Source organism: Arachis stenosperma, chromosome 4, assembly GCF_014773155.1.
Source record: "Arachis stenosperma cultivar V10309 chromosome 4, arast.V10309.gnm1.PFL2, whole genome shotgun sequence".
NCBI lineage: Eukaryota > Viridiplantae > Streptophyta > Magnoliopsida > Fabales > Fabaceae > Arachis > Arachis stenosperma.
In genome coordinates, this window is record NC_080380.1 from 98,085,694 (window position 1) to 98,099,394 (window position 13,701).

Here is a 13,701-nt window from a genome sequence, read left to right on the forward strand (position 1 = left end):
CATACTTTCAAAGCAATAAAAATAAATAAATAACTGTAAAATAAACTCTTGGCAAGGTATAAAGAGCTGGAGGTCCTATCCCAGTATCCTTATCAATTGTGATGAGAATTGGATTCTTCTCCCTTTGTTAACCTCTAACTATGAAGGTAAGTTAAGTGGATGAATTAATTCCAATTTTCAATCAACAATGAGTTTGATAAATCAAGAGTTACCAATTATTTAACCAAAGCCAAAAGGATAAAAACTAAATTTACTAGAATAATAATATCCTCAGATTGGGAATAATAAAAAGGAACAATCATAAACTGAAATGCTTCAAATATCATTAAATAAAATATTCAAATCTTAACATGGAAAAGTTCATAAGCCAATTAGGCAACATATCTAATACAAGCAATGAAGTATCTGAAAATAAGAAATAAATATAAAGTAAAAGAACAGTGAACCTGGGATCCAGAGTTACTCTTAAAACAAGAAGAAATCCTAAATCCTAAATCCTAATCCTAAAGAGAGAGAGAGGAGAGAACCCCTCTCAAAACTAATCTAAATCATGAGAAGTGAATTATGAGTGCATGATAATGAATGGATGCATTCCCCCACTTTATAGCCTCTGGTCTATGCCTTCTGGACTTGGATTTGGGCCAAAAAGGGTCTCAGAACTCATTATGAGTGTTTTCTGCAATTTCTGGTGCGTGGCCTCTATCACGCGTCCGCGTGGGTCACGCGGTCGCGTCATTCGGAGCTTTTCCTTGCCACGCGGTCGCGTCAGTTATGCGACCGCGTCATATACGTTCTGCATAAGGCACGCGGTCGCGTCAGTCATGCGGCCGCGTCGCTACTGATTCGTGCTTGGCACACGATCGTGATGTGTGAAAAACGATCCAACACAAAACTCACCGGCAAGTGTACCGGGTCGCATCAAGTAATAAAACTCATGGGAGTGAGGTCGATCCCACAGGGATTGAAAGATTGAGTAATTTTAGTTTAGTGGTTGATTTAGTCAAGCGAATCAAGTTTTGGTTGGGTGATTTTGTATCTAACAGTAAGTAAATGACAGAAAATGTAAAGGGGGAGGAAGAATTGCAGAAATTAAAGAGAACTGAAAGTAAAAGAGCTGAATCTTAAAGAACAAGAAATTAAATGACTGAAACTTAAAGTGCAAGGAATGTAAATTGCAGTAACTTAAAGTGCAAGAATATAAATTGCTTGAATGGAAAAGGGATTTGAGGACTGGGATTTCAGAATTCAAGCAAGGGAAATTAAATTGCAACAATTATCAAAGCAAGAGATGGTTTGAGTTCTGTTAGATCTCAAACAGAAAGGGAAATTAAATTGCAGCAGGGTTCACAGAAGAACCAAAAGGAAAATGGGATCTCAGGACTCCAGAGACTAGATAGCAAAGTCTAGATCTCAATTGCCTTCCCATATCCAAATTCACAAAGCAATTAACAAGAAATTAAAGAGGAAGCAGTAAAGGAAATTGGATTCAACTCAATTATGCAATGAGGTAATCAAATAGATCTTAAATGGAGATTGAGACAGAAATTCCTCAATTCTTCACACTCAAGACTCAAACAAGAAAAGTAAAAATGCTCAAGCAAGAACGAAAGAAGAGAGATCAATTCTCCTTCCCAATTCTCTCAAATCTCAGTTCCTAGTTCTCACAGAAAATGAAGTTTCCAAATGTAAAAATTCAAAAATCAAAAGAAGCTCCCCAATTACATCAAACTATCTCCTATTTATACACTTTCTATTCTTGGATTTTGGAATTTGGATGGACTTTTGATTTGGTGAAGAAATGAATTAAATTAGATTTTTAATCCAATTTTGAGCCCATGAGAAAGTAGCTTCCAAGAGGCTGCCCTGCCCTTGTGGAGGGCAGAGCAGGAAATGGTGCATGCGGCCTCGTGCGTGTGATGGGCGTTCAAGATGCTGCAGGATGCTGCCCTGCCCTTGTGGAGGGCAGGGGAGAGTTGTCATGGTGCGCCAAGTGCTGTCCGTGCGTGCTTGTTGCTGGCCGAAACTCCCTTGGTGCGCGTCAATTGTGCATGCTGGCCGCGCCAAATTTTTGTGCCATGCACCAAGAAATGCTGCCCTGCCCTTGTGGAGGGCAGGGCAATGTGCCAATGGTGAAGTCCCACGTTCGAAACTCGGTGGAGGCACATGTTGCTCCTTTTTCCTTGGTTTTCTTGGCACCAAAGTCATGCCTAGTTCCTTGCTTCCTCATGGTGCCGTGTTCGATTCTTGGAGGTTGAAAGCAAGCCAATTTTTGCTTGTTTTCCTTGTGGTTGAGCGCTACTTCTTTCCTCCTTGCTCTTGGGTTCGAAACCCATAGGAAGCACTAGGAAGCAATTTCCTTTGAATTATTTTCCATGAAAGCCCGATATTGCTCTTGAGGAGGGCAGGACAGAGTTTTTGCTTCCTTTGGTCCTTGGCATCAAATTGTGCTCCGCCCTTGTTGTGGGCAGGGCAATGTTTCTTTTCAAGGCTTGGTTCATTATGCTGCTTTCCTAGAGGGCATTGTGCTCTTGTGGAGGGCAGTGTTTGCCTCCTCCTTCTTTGTTGCACCACACTTCTCAATTCTTGGCCACACTTCTTAAGCCACGTTTTTCTTCTTTTCTTCCTTTCTTCACCTACAAGAAGCCAAAACAACCAATCAAAGTATCTCTAAACTCATAAGGTTTATAATTCATTAAAAATCAATTAATTTTAGCTCAAACCTCATGATTTAGCATCAATTTAATGGTGGTTGTTTGATTTAAAGAAGTAATGCATTTTCATTCCAAATTGCTTACTTAGGATGCAAGAAAGTGCATAAAGACTAGTAAAACAAGTGAAATTAGCTTGAAAAATGGGTATATGATGACCTGTCATCACAACACCAAACTTAATTCTTGCTTGTCCCCAAGCAAGCATCAAAACTAAGAGAAAATGAAATGAACAAGAAAACATATCCTTATTAGGCATATAGCAGAATTGATTCATGGAGTTTTTATGCAGACAATGACAACTCAAGTTATTGTTTGCTGTTACATACTATACATTTTTCCTCAAAGGCTTACTAAACTTGCTGTTATAAGGTTTATTCTTACTTGCTCCCTTGCTAACTTTTCTTTTCTCATGTTGCTTAACAAGCTTATTTTTCTTTTGGAGGCTTGGTGTCTAATGTTACAGTAGTAGCCTTTGGCTTTATTTTTACTCAACATCTTTCCACCATAGACACATGGCTCACTATTTCTTCCTAGGATCATTGATGCCCAGCATCTCTTTGGATAACTAAATGTTCTGTATCTAGGTTGCTCTTTATTGTGGACTTTCAATTGGCCATCCCAAATCAGTTGATCTAAGTGACCGGATTTTGAAATACCCCTCAAAATTTACTTATCCAAGCATATCCTAGTACAATAACACCACAGGCATGTGTCCTAGGGTCCAAGCTATTGGTGTCCAGCCTTTATTCTTTGTTTTTCTTGCCACATTGGCTTCTTCTACTTCCTTTTCTTTCTGTTTTATTTTTGTTCTCAAGGGCTTTTTCTTTACTGATAAGAACCTTTATAACAGCAAGTTAGCTCACACTTTAATGAAAATGACATTATGCAGCAATTATTTTATGAGTTATGCATTTAATCAAACACATACACCACCATAACTTCCATTCTAACTTATGCAACATTGGATATTTACTTTCTAATTCAAACAATTCTCTTTTATTCAAGCATATGGGAAACAAAACAAAATTCAGCTAGGTGATGGATGACAAGCATTATGCAGATCATTTCTCTAGCTACTTATTGAACGAGGAAAAGTACAAGAAAATGAAATAAAAAGGAAATAAACAGTGGAGGCATATCATGTTTCAGACATGCTTCTCCTTATTAGAAGTATGAAAGAAGAAGTATGAAAGAACTTTGCCACCTTCTAATGGTTGTGGCTGCTGCTTGATTCTCCCTTTTTCTTCTTTCTCTTCCCTAGCTTGGAATAGTCTCGGGTTTCTTCACCAGGACATCTTCTATCCCAGACAGAATCTAAGAGTCCTGAGAGCCCAACTTCTTTCAATCTGTTAAATGTTACCTCCGTATAGTGATGAGACCTTGCTTGTTGCTTGGCTCCAAATTCAGGGCATTGCTCCAAAGGCTTTATCTGTGGATTGAGTGTTGGCAAATTATGGGTCAGGTACTCCAACCTTGCTTGTATGTTTTCATCACTCTCCATTCTTTGCGCATATCTAACTTCTCCCATGGTGTGATGAATATTCTTCCATTGATACAAGTTGTGACTATATTCCCCTGTTTTAGCTTGACTAAAGTATAGCTTATCATATGATTCTTTGAATTCTTTGTATTGCTCTTTTTGTCCTTCAAGAATTTGTGCTTGAAACTCTTGCTGCTGAGTCATCATTTGTTGTTGCCATCTCTCTTGCTTCTCCTCCATTTGACACTGCCAAGCTTCTCGTTCCTCTTTATCCCTCAAATATTGCTCCCTAAACTCTGGATGGGGCTCTAGATATTGCTCTTGGCGCCCTTGATTTTGCTCTTGTTGAGTTTGTATGAGTTGTTGAGATAACTCTTCAATTGCTCTTTGTAGCTGGCTCATGTCTGTGGCACCATGAGCTTGCTCTTGTTCTCCCTCTCTTTGAGGTTTTCTTTGTCTAGAAGCTACCACTCCCTCTTGATCATCTTCTTCATTCAACCCTTCCATGCTCCTCTTGGTGATTCCTTTCCCTTTTTTCACTTTTTCTGTGTCCTCATCTTCAAAGATTACTCCAGCTTTATTGCACAGTCTGAGAATTGTAATTGGATGGCCAAGACCACTTGATTTGCTTGTACTGTTGGCCATCTCTTGAATACTGTCGGATATGAGTTGTGCGAGGTTGATTTCACCTCCCTGTAGGATGCAATATGTCAAGAGTGCTTGTTTGATTGTGAACCAAGAAGCGTTTCCAGTAGGAAGGATAGATCTCCTTACTATTTCATACCATCCCTTGACTACAGGAGTGAGATTTATTCTCTTCAAGTGGCTTGGGATTCCTTTGAATCTCTTTCCCAGTCTGTGTTTTCCATACATAACCCTTGCAAGATCTCATCAGGATTGTTTTCCATCTGCAATCTGGTCTCATAACTAGGCTCTGCATAAGTTATGGTTCTCAACTTTAGAGCCCTTGTGATGGCTGCTGGACTGAAATTCACTTCAACTCCTCTGACATAACTCGTATATGGGACACTATCTTTGTTCTCTTTTACAGCATTTGCATAGAATTCCCTGATCATGACTGCACTGATGTCAACAAGAGGAGCACATAAAAGTTCCCACCTTCTTTCTTTAGTGATTTGCCTCATGATGGGGTATTCCCCGTCCTTCAACTCAAGGCCCTTCTCATAAATGACATTCTTTGTCTTCATGAACCTATGATATCTCCCTTCATGGAATTGTGACCTAAATTTTCTTGCGTCATATGATGGAGGCTCGGTCACCATTGGTTCCTTTCCCGGCCTTCTTTTTGAACTTGAGGAGGCCATTATATTTAAGATGAGAAGAAAGGAAAAGTGGGAGTAAAGGAAAAATGTGTTGTGTTTGGGATGATGCTCGGTTTTGTTGTGCAAGAGAAGGGAATTGTTGGCTTTAGTTTTGGGAGTAGAGGAGATTATGGTTTACAAGTGAAGGTGGTTTGTATGAATGTGTAAGCCATTTAGTGCTAACGGCTATTTATAGGCAAATTCTTCAAACTTTCTAACAAAACCATAATGAATGAGGAAGGAGTTCGTTGGTGCTCATGAAGGGTTGAGATTGAGTTGAACATACAGAAGGCTCATGGATTGAACGGTCTGCATGAATTGTGGGAGCTTTGACGAGGATTCTCTTCTCATTGGTTGCATGTATTTAGGTGTTCGATGATGCATGCATGCAAATTCTGCTTCCCAAGGAGCACGCTTTTCTAGGCACATGTGACCACTCCTCACTTAGCTTGTCCTAGCCGTGGCCCCTCCTTGTATTTGTCTCAATCTCTTTCTCCTAAATAAACCAAAACAACTAGTCTTAGGATATGAATGTATACGTTGGTAAGTGAATTGCAATAAAGAAGAAAAATGTTTTTGTTTCTTTTTCATAAATGATCAATTGTGTCCCTTAATTAGAATTGCTAAAGATTGGTGAACACCAAACTTATCTCTTACTGAGAAGATGGCTTAGCAATGCAGTTGGTGCGCGAAATTGTGAACTATACTTTTTCACAACTCTCATAATCCCTGGTAATGGCTCCAAAAGCGTGGTAGCTCAATACCATGGCATTACACAACTTCGCACAACTAACCAGCAAGTGCACTGGGTCGTCCAAGTAATAAACCTTACGTGAGTAAGGGTCGATCCCACGGAGATTGTTAGTATTGAAGCAAGCTATGGTCATCTTGTAAATCTTAGTCAGGCAAACTCAGATATATATGGTGATGAACGAAAATAACATAAAAGATAAAGATAGTGATACTTATGTAATTCATTGGTAGGAACTTCAGATAAGCGCATGAAGATGCCTTCCCTTCCGTCTCTCTGCTTTCCTACTGTCTTCATCCAACTCTTCTTACTCCTTTCCATGGCAAGCTCGTATAGGGTCTCACTGTTGTCAGCAGCTACCTCCCATCCGCGCAGTGAAAGCTAATGCTCAATACTCTGTCACAGTACGGCCAATCACCGGTTTGGTTCCCTCCCCTACCGGAATAGAATAACTCTTTTGCGTCTGTCACTAACGCCCAGTAGGTTACAGGTTTGAAGCACGTCACAGTCATTCAATCATTGAATCCTACTCAGAATACCACAGACAAGGTTAGACCTTCCGGATTCTCTTGAATGCTGCCATCAGTTCTTGCCTATACCACGAAGACTCTGATCTCACGGAATGGTTGGCTCGTTTGTCAGGCGAGCACTCGGTTGTCAGGCGATCAACCATGCATCGTGCAATCAGGAATCCAAGAGATATTCACTAAGCCTCAGATGCTTGTAGAACAAGAATGGTTGTCAGTCACCTTGTTCATGAGTGAGAAGGATGATGGGCGTCAATCATCACCTTCATCATGTTGAAGAACAAGTGATATCTTGGTAAAAGAACAAGTGGAATTTGAATGGAAGAACAATAGTAATTGCATTAATACTCGAGGTACAGCAGAGCTCCACACCTTAATCTATGGTGTGTAGAAACTCCACCGTTGAAAATACATAAGCATAAGGTCTAGGCATGGCCGAATGGCCAGCCTCCCAATGATCTATGAACTAAAATGTCCAAAGATGATCTAGAGATCTAAAAGTGATCAAAAGATTTCTATACAATAGTAAAAGGTCCTACTTATAAGAAACTAGTAGCCTAGGGTGTACAGAAATGAGTAAATGACATAAAAATCCTCTTCCGGGCCCACTTGGTGTGTGCTTGGGCTGAGCAATGAAGCAATTTCGTGTAGAGACTCTTCTTGGAGTTAAACGCCAGCTTTGGTGCCAGTTTGGGCGTTTAGCTCCCATTTGGGTGCCAGTTCCAGCGTTTAACGCTGGGATTTCTTGAGGTGACTTTGAACGCCGGTTTGGGCCATCAAATCTTGGGCAAAGTATGGACTATTATATATTGCTGGAAAGCCCAGGATGTCTACTTTCCAACGCCGTTGAGAGCGCGCCAATTGGGCTTCTGTAGCTCCAAAAAATCCACTTCGAGTGCAGGGAGGTCAGAATCCAACAGCATCTGCAGTCCTTTTCAGTCTCTGGATCAGATTTTTGCTCAGGTCCCTCAATTTCAGCCAGAAAATACCTGAAATCACAGAAAAACACACAAACTCATAGTAAAGTCCAGAAAAGTGAATTTTAACTAAAAACTAATAAAAATATACTAAAAACTAACTATATCATATCAAAAACATACTAAAAACAATGCCAAAAAGTATACAAATTATCCGCTCATCACAACACCAAACTTAAATTGTTGCTTGTCCTCAAGCAACTGAAAATCAAATAAGATAAAAAGAAGAGAATATACAATGAACTCCAAAAACATCTATGAAGATCAGTATTAATTAGATGAGCGGGGCTTTTACTTTTTGCCTCTGAATAGTTTTGGCATCTCACTCTATCCCTTGTAATTCAGAATGATTGGCTTCTTTAGGAACTCAGAATCCAGATAGTGTTATTGATTCTCTTAGTAAAGTATGATGATTCTTGAACATAGCTATTTCTTGAGTCTTGGCTGTGGCCCAAAGCACTCTGTCTTCCAGTATTACCACCGGATACATACATGCCACAGACACATAATTGGGTGAACCTTTTCAGATTGTGACTCAGCTTTGCTAAAGTCCCCAATTAGAGGTGTCCAGGGTTCTTAAGCACACTCTTATTTGCCTTGGATCACAACTCTTATTCTTTCTTTTTCTTTTTTTCTTTTTTTTTTTTCTTTTTCTTTTTTTCTCGGTCTTTTTTTTTTTTTTTTGAAATGCTTTTTCTTGCTTCAAGAATCATTTTTATGATTTTTCAGATCCTCAGTAACATGTCTCCTTTTTCATCATTCTTTCAAGAGCCAACATTCATGAACCACAAATTCAAAAGACATATGCACTGTTTAAGCATACATTCAGAGAACAAAAATATTGCCACCACATCAAAATAATTAAACTATTATAAAATTCAAAATTCATGCAATTCTTTCCTTTTCAATTAAGCACATTTTTATTTAAGAGAGGTGATGGATTCATAGGACATTCATAACTTTAAGGCATAGACACTAAGACACTAATGATCATAAGACACAAACATGGATAAACATAAAGCAAAAATAAAAAAACAGAAGAACAATAACAAGGAAATCAAAGAACGGGTCCACCTTAGTGATGGCGGCTCTTTCTTGCTCTTGAAGATCCTATGGAGTGCTTGAGCTCCTCAATGTCTCTTCCTTGTCTTTGTTGCTCCTCCCTCATGATTCTTTGATCTTCTCTAATTTCATGAAGGATGATGGAGTGTTCTTGATGCTCCACCCTCAGTTGTCCCATGTTGGAACTTAGTTCTCCTAGGGAGGTGTTTAGTTGCTCCCAATAGTTTTGTGGAGGAAAATTCATCCCTTGAGGAATTTCAGGGATCTCATGATGAGTAAGATCTCTTGTGTACTCCATCTTTTTCTTGGTGATGGGTTTGTCCTCATCAATGGGAATGTCTCCCTCTATGTCAACTCCAACTGAATAACAGAGGTGACAAATGAGATGAGGAAAGGCTAACCTTGCCAAGGTGGAGGTCTTGTCCGCCACCTTATAGAGTTCTTGGGCTATAACCTCATGAACCTCTATTTCTTCTCCAATCATGATACTATGGATCATGATGGCCCGGTCTATGGTAACTTCGGACCGGTTGCTAGTGGGGATGATTGAGCGTTGTATGAACTCTAACCATCCTCTAGCCACGGGCTTGAGGTCATGCCTTCTCAATTGAACCGGCTTTCCTCTTGAATCTTGCTTCCATTGTGCGCCCTCTTCACATATGGTTGTGAGGACTTGGTCCAACCTTTGATCAAAGTTGACCCTTCTAGTGTAAGGATGCTCATCTCCTTGCATCATAGGCAAGTTGAACGCCACCCTCACACTCTCCGGACTAAAATCCAAGTATTTCCCCCGAACCATAGTGAGATAATTCTTTGGATTCGGGTTCACACTTTGGTCATGGTTCTTGGTGATCCATGCATTGGCATAGAACTCTTGAACCATCAAGATTCTGACTTGTTGAATGGGGTTGGTAAGAACTTCCCAACCTCTTCTTCGGATCTCATGGCGGATCTCCGGATATTCACCCTTTTTGAGTGAAAAGGGGACCTCGGAGATCACCTTCTTCAAGGCCACAACTTCATAGAAGTGGTCTTGATGCACCCTTGAGAGGAATCTATCCATCTCCCATGACTCGGAGGTGGAAGCTTTTGCCTTCCCTTTCCTCTTTTTAGAGGTTTCTCCGGCCTTGGATGCCATAAATGGTTATGAAAAAGCAACGCTTTTACCACACCAAACTTAAAATGTTTGCTCGTCCTCGAGCAAAAGAAGAGAGAAGGGAGTAGGAGAAGAAGAAATGAGGAAGAGGGAGATGGTAGTGTATTCGGCCAAGAAGGGGGAAGAAAGGGTGTTTAGGTTGTTGGGGTTTTATGAAGGATGGATGTGAGTGGTGAAGAGAAAGATGGGATTTGATAGGTGAGGGGTTTTTGGGGAAGAGGTATTGAGGTGATTGGTGAATGGGGGAAGAAGAGAGAGAGTGATGGTAGGGTCCTGTGGGGTCCACAGATCCTGTAGTGTCAAGGAAAAGTCATCCCTGCACCAAATGTGGCTCAAAATCACGTTTTGAGCCATTTCTGGCGTTAAACGCCGGGCTGGTGCCCATTCCTGGCGTTTAACGCCAGGTTCTTGCCCTTTACTGGCGTTTAACGCCAGTCTGGTGCCCCTTTCTGGCGTTAAACGCCCAGAAGGGTGCCAGACTGGGCGTTAAACGCCCAACAGCTAGGCTTACTGGCGTTTAGACGCCAGCTTCTTCTCCTCCAGGGTGTGCTGTTTTTCTTTCTGTTTTTCATTCTGTTTTTGCTTTTTTCATTGTTCTTGTGACTTCTTATGATCATCAACCTACAAAAAAAGATAAAATAACAAAACAAAATAATTAATTATAAAACATTGGGTTGCCTCCCAACAAGCGCTTCTTTAATGTCATTAGCTTGACAGAGGACTCTCATGGAGCCTCAGAAATGCTCAGAACCGTGTTGAAACCTCCCAACACCAAACTTAGAGTTTGAATGTGGGGTTTCAACACCAAACTTAGAGTTTGGTTGTAGCCTCCCAACACCAAACTTAGAGTTTGACTGTGGGGGCTCTGTTTGGCTCTGTTTTGAGAGGAGCTCTTCATGCTTCCTCTCCATGGTGACAGAGGGATATCCTTGGGCCTTAAACACCAAGGATTTTTCATTCACTTGAATGATTAACTCTCCTCTGTCAACATCAATCACAGCCTTTGCTGTGGCTAGGAAGGGTCTGCCAAGGATGATGGATTCATCCATGCACTTCCCAGTCTCTAGGACTATGAAATCAGTAGGAATGTAATGGTCTTCAATCTTCACCAAAACATTCTCTACAAGTCCATGAGCTTGTTTTCTTGAATTGTCTGCCATCTCTAATGAGATTTTTGCAGCTTGCACCTCAAAAATCCCTAATTTCTCCATTACAGAGAGGGGCATGAGGTTTACACTTGACCCTAAGTCACATAAGGCCTTCTTGAAGGTCATGGTGCCTATGGTACAAGGTATAGAAAACTTCCCAGGATCCTGCCTCTTTTGAGGCAGTTTCTGCCTAGACAAGTCATCTAGTTCTTTGGTGAGCAAGGGAGGTTCATCCTCCCAAGTCTCATTTCCAAATAACTTGTCATTTAATTTCATAATTGCTCCAAGGTATTTAGCAACTTGCTCTTCAGTGATATACTCATCCTCTTCAGAGGAAGAATACTCATCAGAGCTCATGAATGGCAGAAGTAAGTCCAATGGAATCTCTATGGTCTTATTTTGAGCCTCAGATTCCCAAGGTTCCTCATTGGGGAACTCACTGGAGGCCAGTGCACGCCCATTGAGGTCTTCCTCAGTGGCGTTCACTGCCTCTCCTTCCTCCCAGAATTCGGCCATGTTAATGGCTTTGCACTCTCCTTTTGGATTTTCTTCTGTATTACTTGGGAGAGTACTAGGAGGGAGTTCAGTAATTTTCTTGCTCAGCTGTCCCACTTGTCCTTCCAAATTTCTGATGGAGGACCTTGTTTCATTCATGAAACTTTGAGTGGTCTTTATTAGATCAGAGACCATTGTTGCTAAGTCAGAGGTATTCTGCTTAGAACTCTCTGTCTGTTGCTGAGAAGATGATGGAAAAGGCTTGCCATTGCTAAACCTGTTTCTTCCACCATTATTGTTATTGAAACCTTGTTGAGGTCTCTCTTGATTCTTCCATGAGAGATTTGGGTGATTTCTCCATGAAGAATTGTAGGTATTTCCATAGGGTTCTCCTAGGTAATTCACCTCTTCCATGGAAGGGTTCTCAGGATCATAAGCTTCTTCCTCAGATGAAGCTTCCTTAGTACTGTTTGGTGCATTTTGCATTCCAGACAGACTTTGAGAAATCAAATTGACTTGTTGAGTCAATATCTTGTTCTGAGCCAATATGGCATTCAGAGTATCAATCTCAAGAACTCCTTTCTTCTGACTAGTCCCATTGTTCACAGGATTCCTTTCAGAAGTGTACATGAATTGGTTATTTGCAACCATTTCAATCAATTCTTGAGCTTCTGCAGGCGTCTTCTTCAGATGAAGAGATCCTCCAGCAGAGCTATCCAAGGACATCTTAGATAGTTCAGAGAGACCATCATAGAAAATACCTATGATGCTCCATTCAGAAAGCATGTCTGAGGGACATCTTCTGATTAATTGTTTGTATCTTTCCCAAGCTTCATAGAGGGATTCTCCATCCTTCTGTCTGAAGGTTTGGACTTCCACTCTAAGCTTACTCCATCTTTGTGGTGGAAAGAACTTTGCCAAGAAGGCATTGACTAGCTTTTCCCAAGAGTCCAGGCTTTCTTTAGGTTGAGAATCCAACCATATTCTAGCTCTGTCTCTTACAGCAAAAGGGAATAGCATCAGTCTATAGACCTCAGGGTTAACCCCATTAGTCTTGACTGTGTCACAGATTTGCAAGAATTCAGCTAAAAACTGATGAGGATCTTCCATTGGAAGTCCATGGAACTTGCAATTCTGTTGCATTAGAGAAACTAATTGAGGCTTAAGCTCAAAGTTGTTTGCTCCAATGGCAGGGATAGAGATGCTTCTCCCATAGAAATCAGGAGTAGGTGCAGTAAAGTCACCCAGCACCTTTCTTGCATTGTTGGCATTGTTGTTGTTTTCGTTTGCCATGGGTTCTTCTTCCTTGAAGAATTCGGTTAGGTCCTCTAAAGAGAGTTGTGCTTTGGCTTCTCTTAGCTTTCTCTTCAGGGTCCTTTCGGGTTCAGGATCAACTTCAACAAGAATGCCTTTGTCTCTGCTCCTGCTCATATGAAAGAGAAGAGAAAAAGAAAATGTGGAATCCTCTATGTCACAGTATAGAGATTCCTTGAAATGTCAGAGGAAAAGAGAAATAGAAAGAAGAAGGTGAAGAAGAATTCGAAATTTAATTAGATAAGGTTCGAATTGTGCATTTAGAAGGAGTGGTACTCCATAAATAGAAGGATGTGAGAAGGAGGGAAGAGAATTTTCGAAAATTCAATCAAAAAGATTTTGAAAACATTTTGAAAATTTGATTGATAATTTTCGAAAATTCAAAGTGAAAAAGAAATCAAGTGATTTTTGAAAAAGATTTTGAAATTAGAAATAAAAAAGATTTGATTGAAAACTATTTTGAAAAAGATGTAGTTAAAAAGATTTAATTGAAAAGTTATGGTTTTAAAAAGATGTGATTGAGAAGATATGATTTGAAAACAATTTTAAAAGATATGATTTGAAAACAATTTTGAAAAGATATGATTTTAAAAATTAGTGACTTGCCTAACAAGAAAAGATATGATTCAAACATAAAACCTTCCTCAACAGAAAAGGCAACAAATTTGAGATGTTCAATCAAATCATTAATTGTTAGTAAGTATCTTTGAAAAAGGAAAGAAATTGATTTTGAAAGCATTTGATTGAAAGGATATGAT

General features: G+C 40.1%; 1 non-coding gene across 1 annotated transcript; it reads left to right on the plus strand.

Moving 5' to 3' along the window:
• The first annotated feature begins 12,409 nt into the window (after nucleotides 1-12,409).
• Nucleotides 12,410-12,517, plus strand: LOC130978166 (small nucleolar RNA R71). Its single transcript, XR_009085824.1, has one exon. It is a non-coding gene; the product is annotated as a small nucleolar RNA R71 (small nucleolar RNA).
• The last annotated feature ends 1,184 nt before the right edge of the window (nucleotides 12,518-13,701 follow it).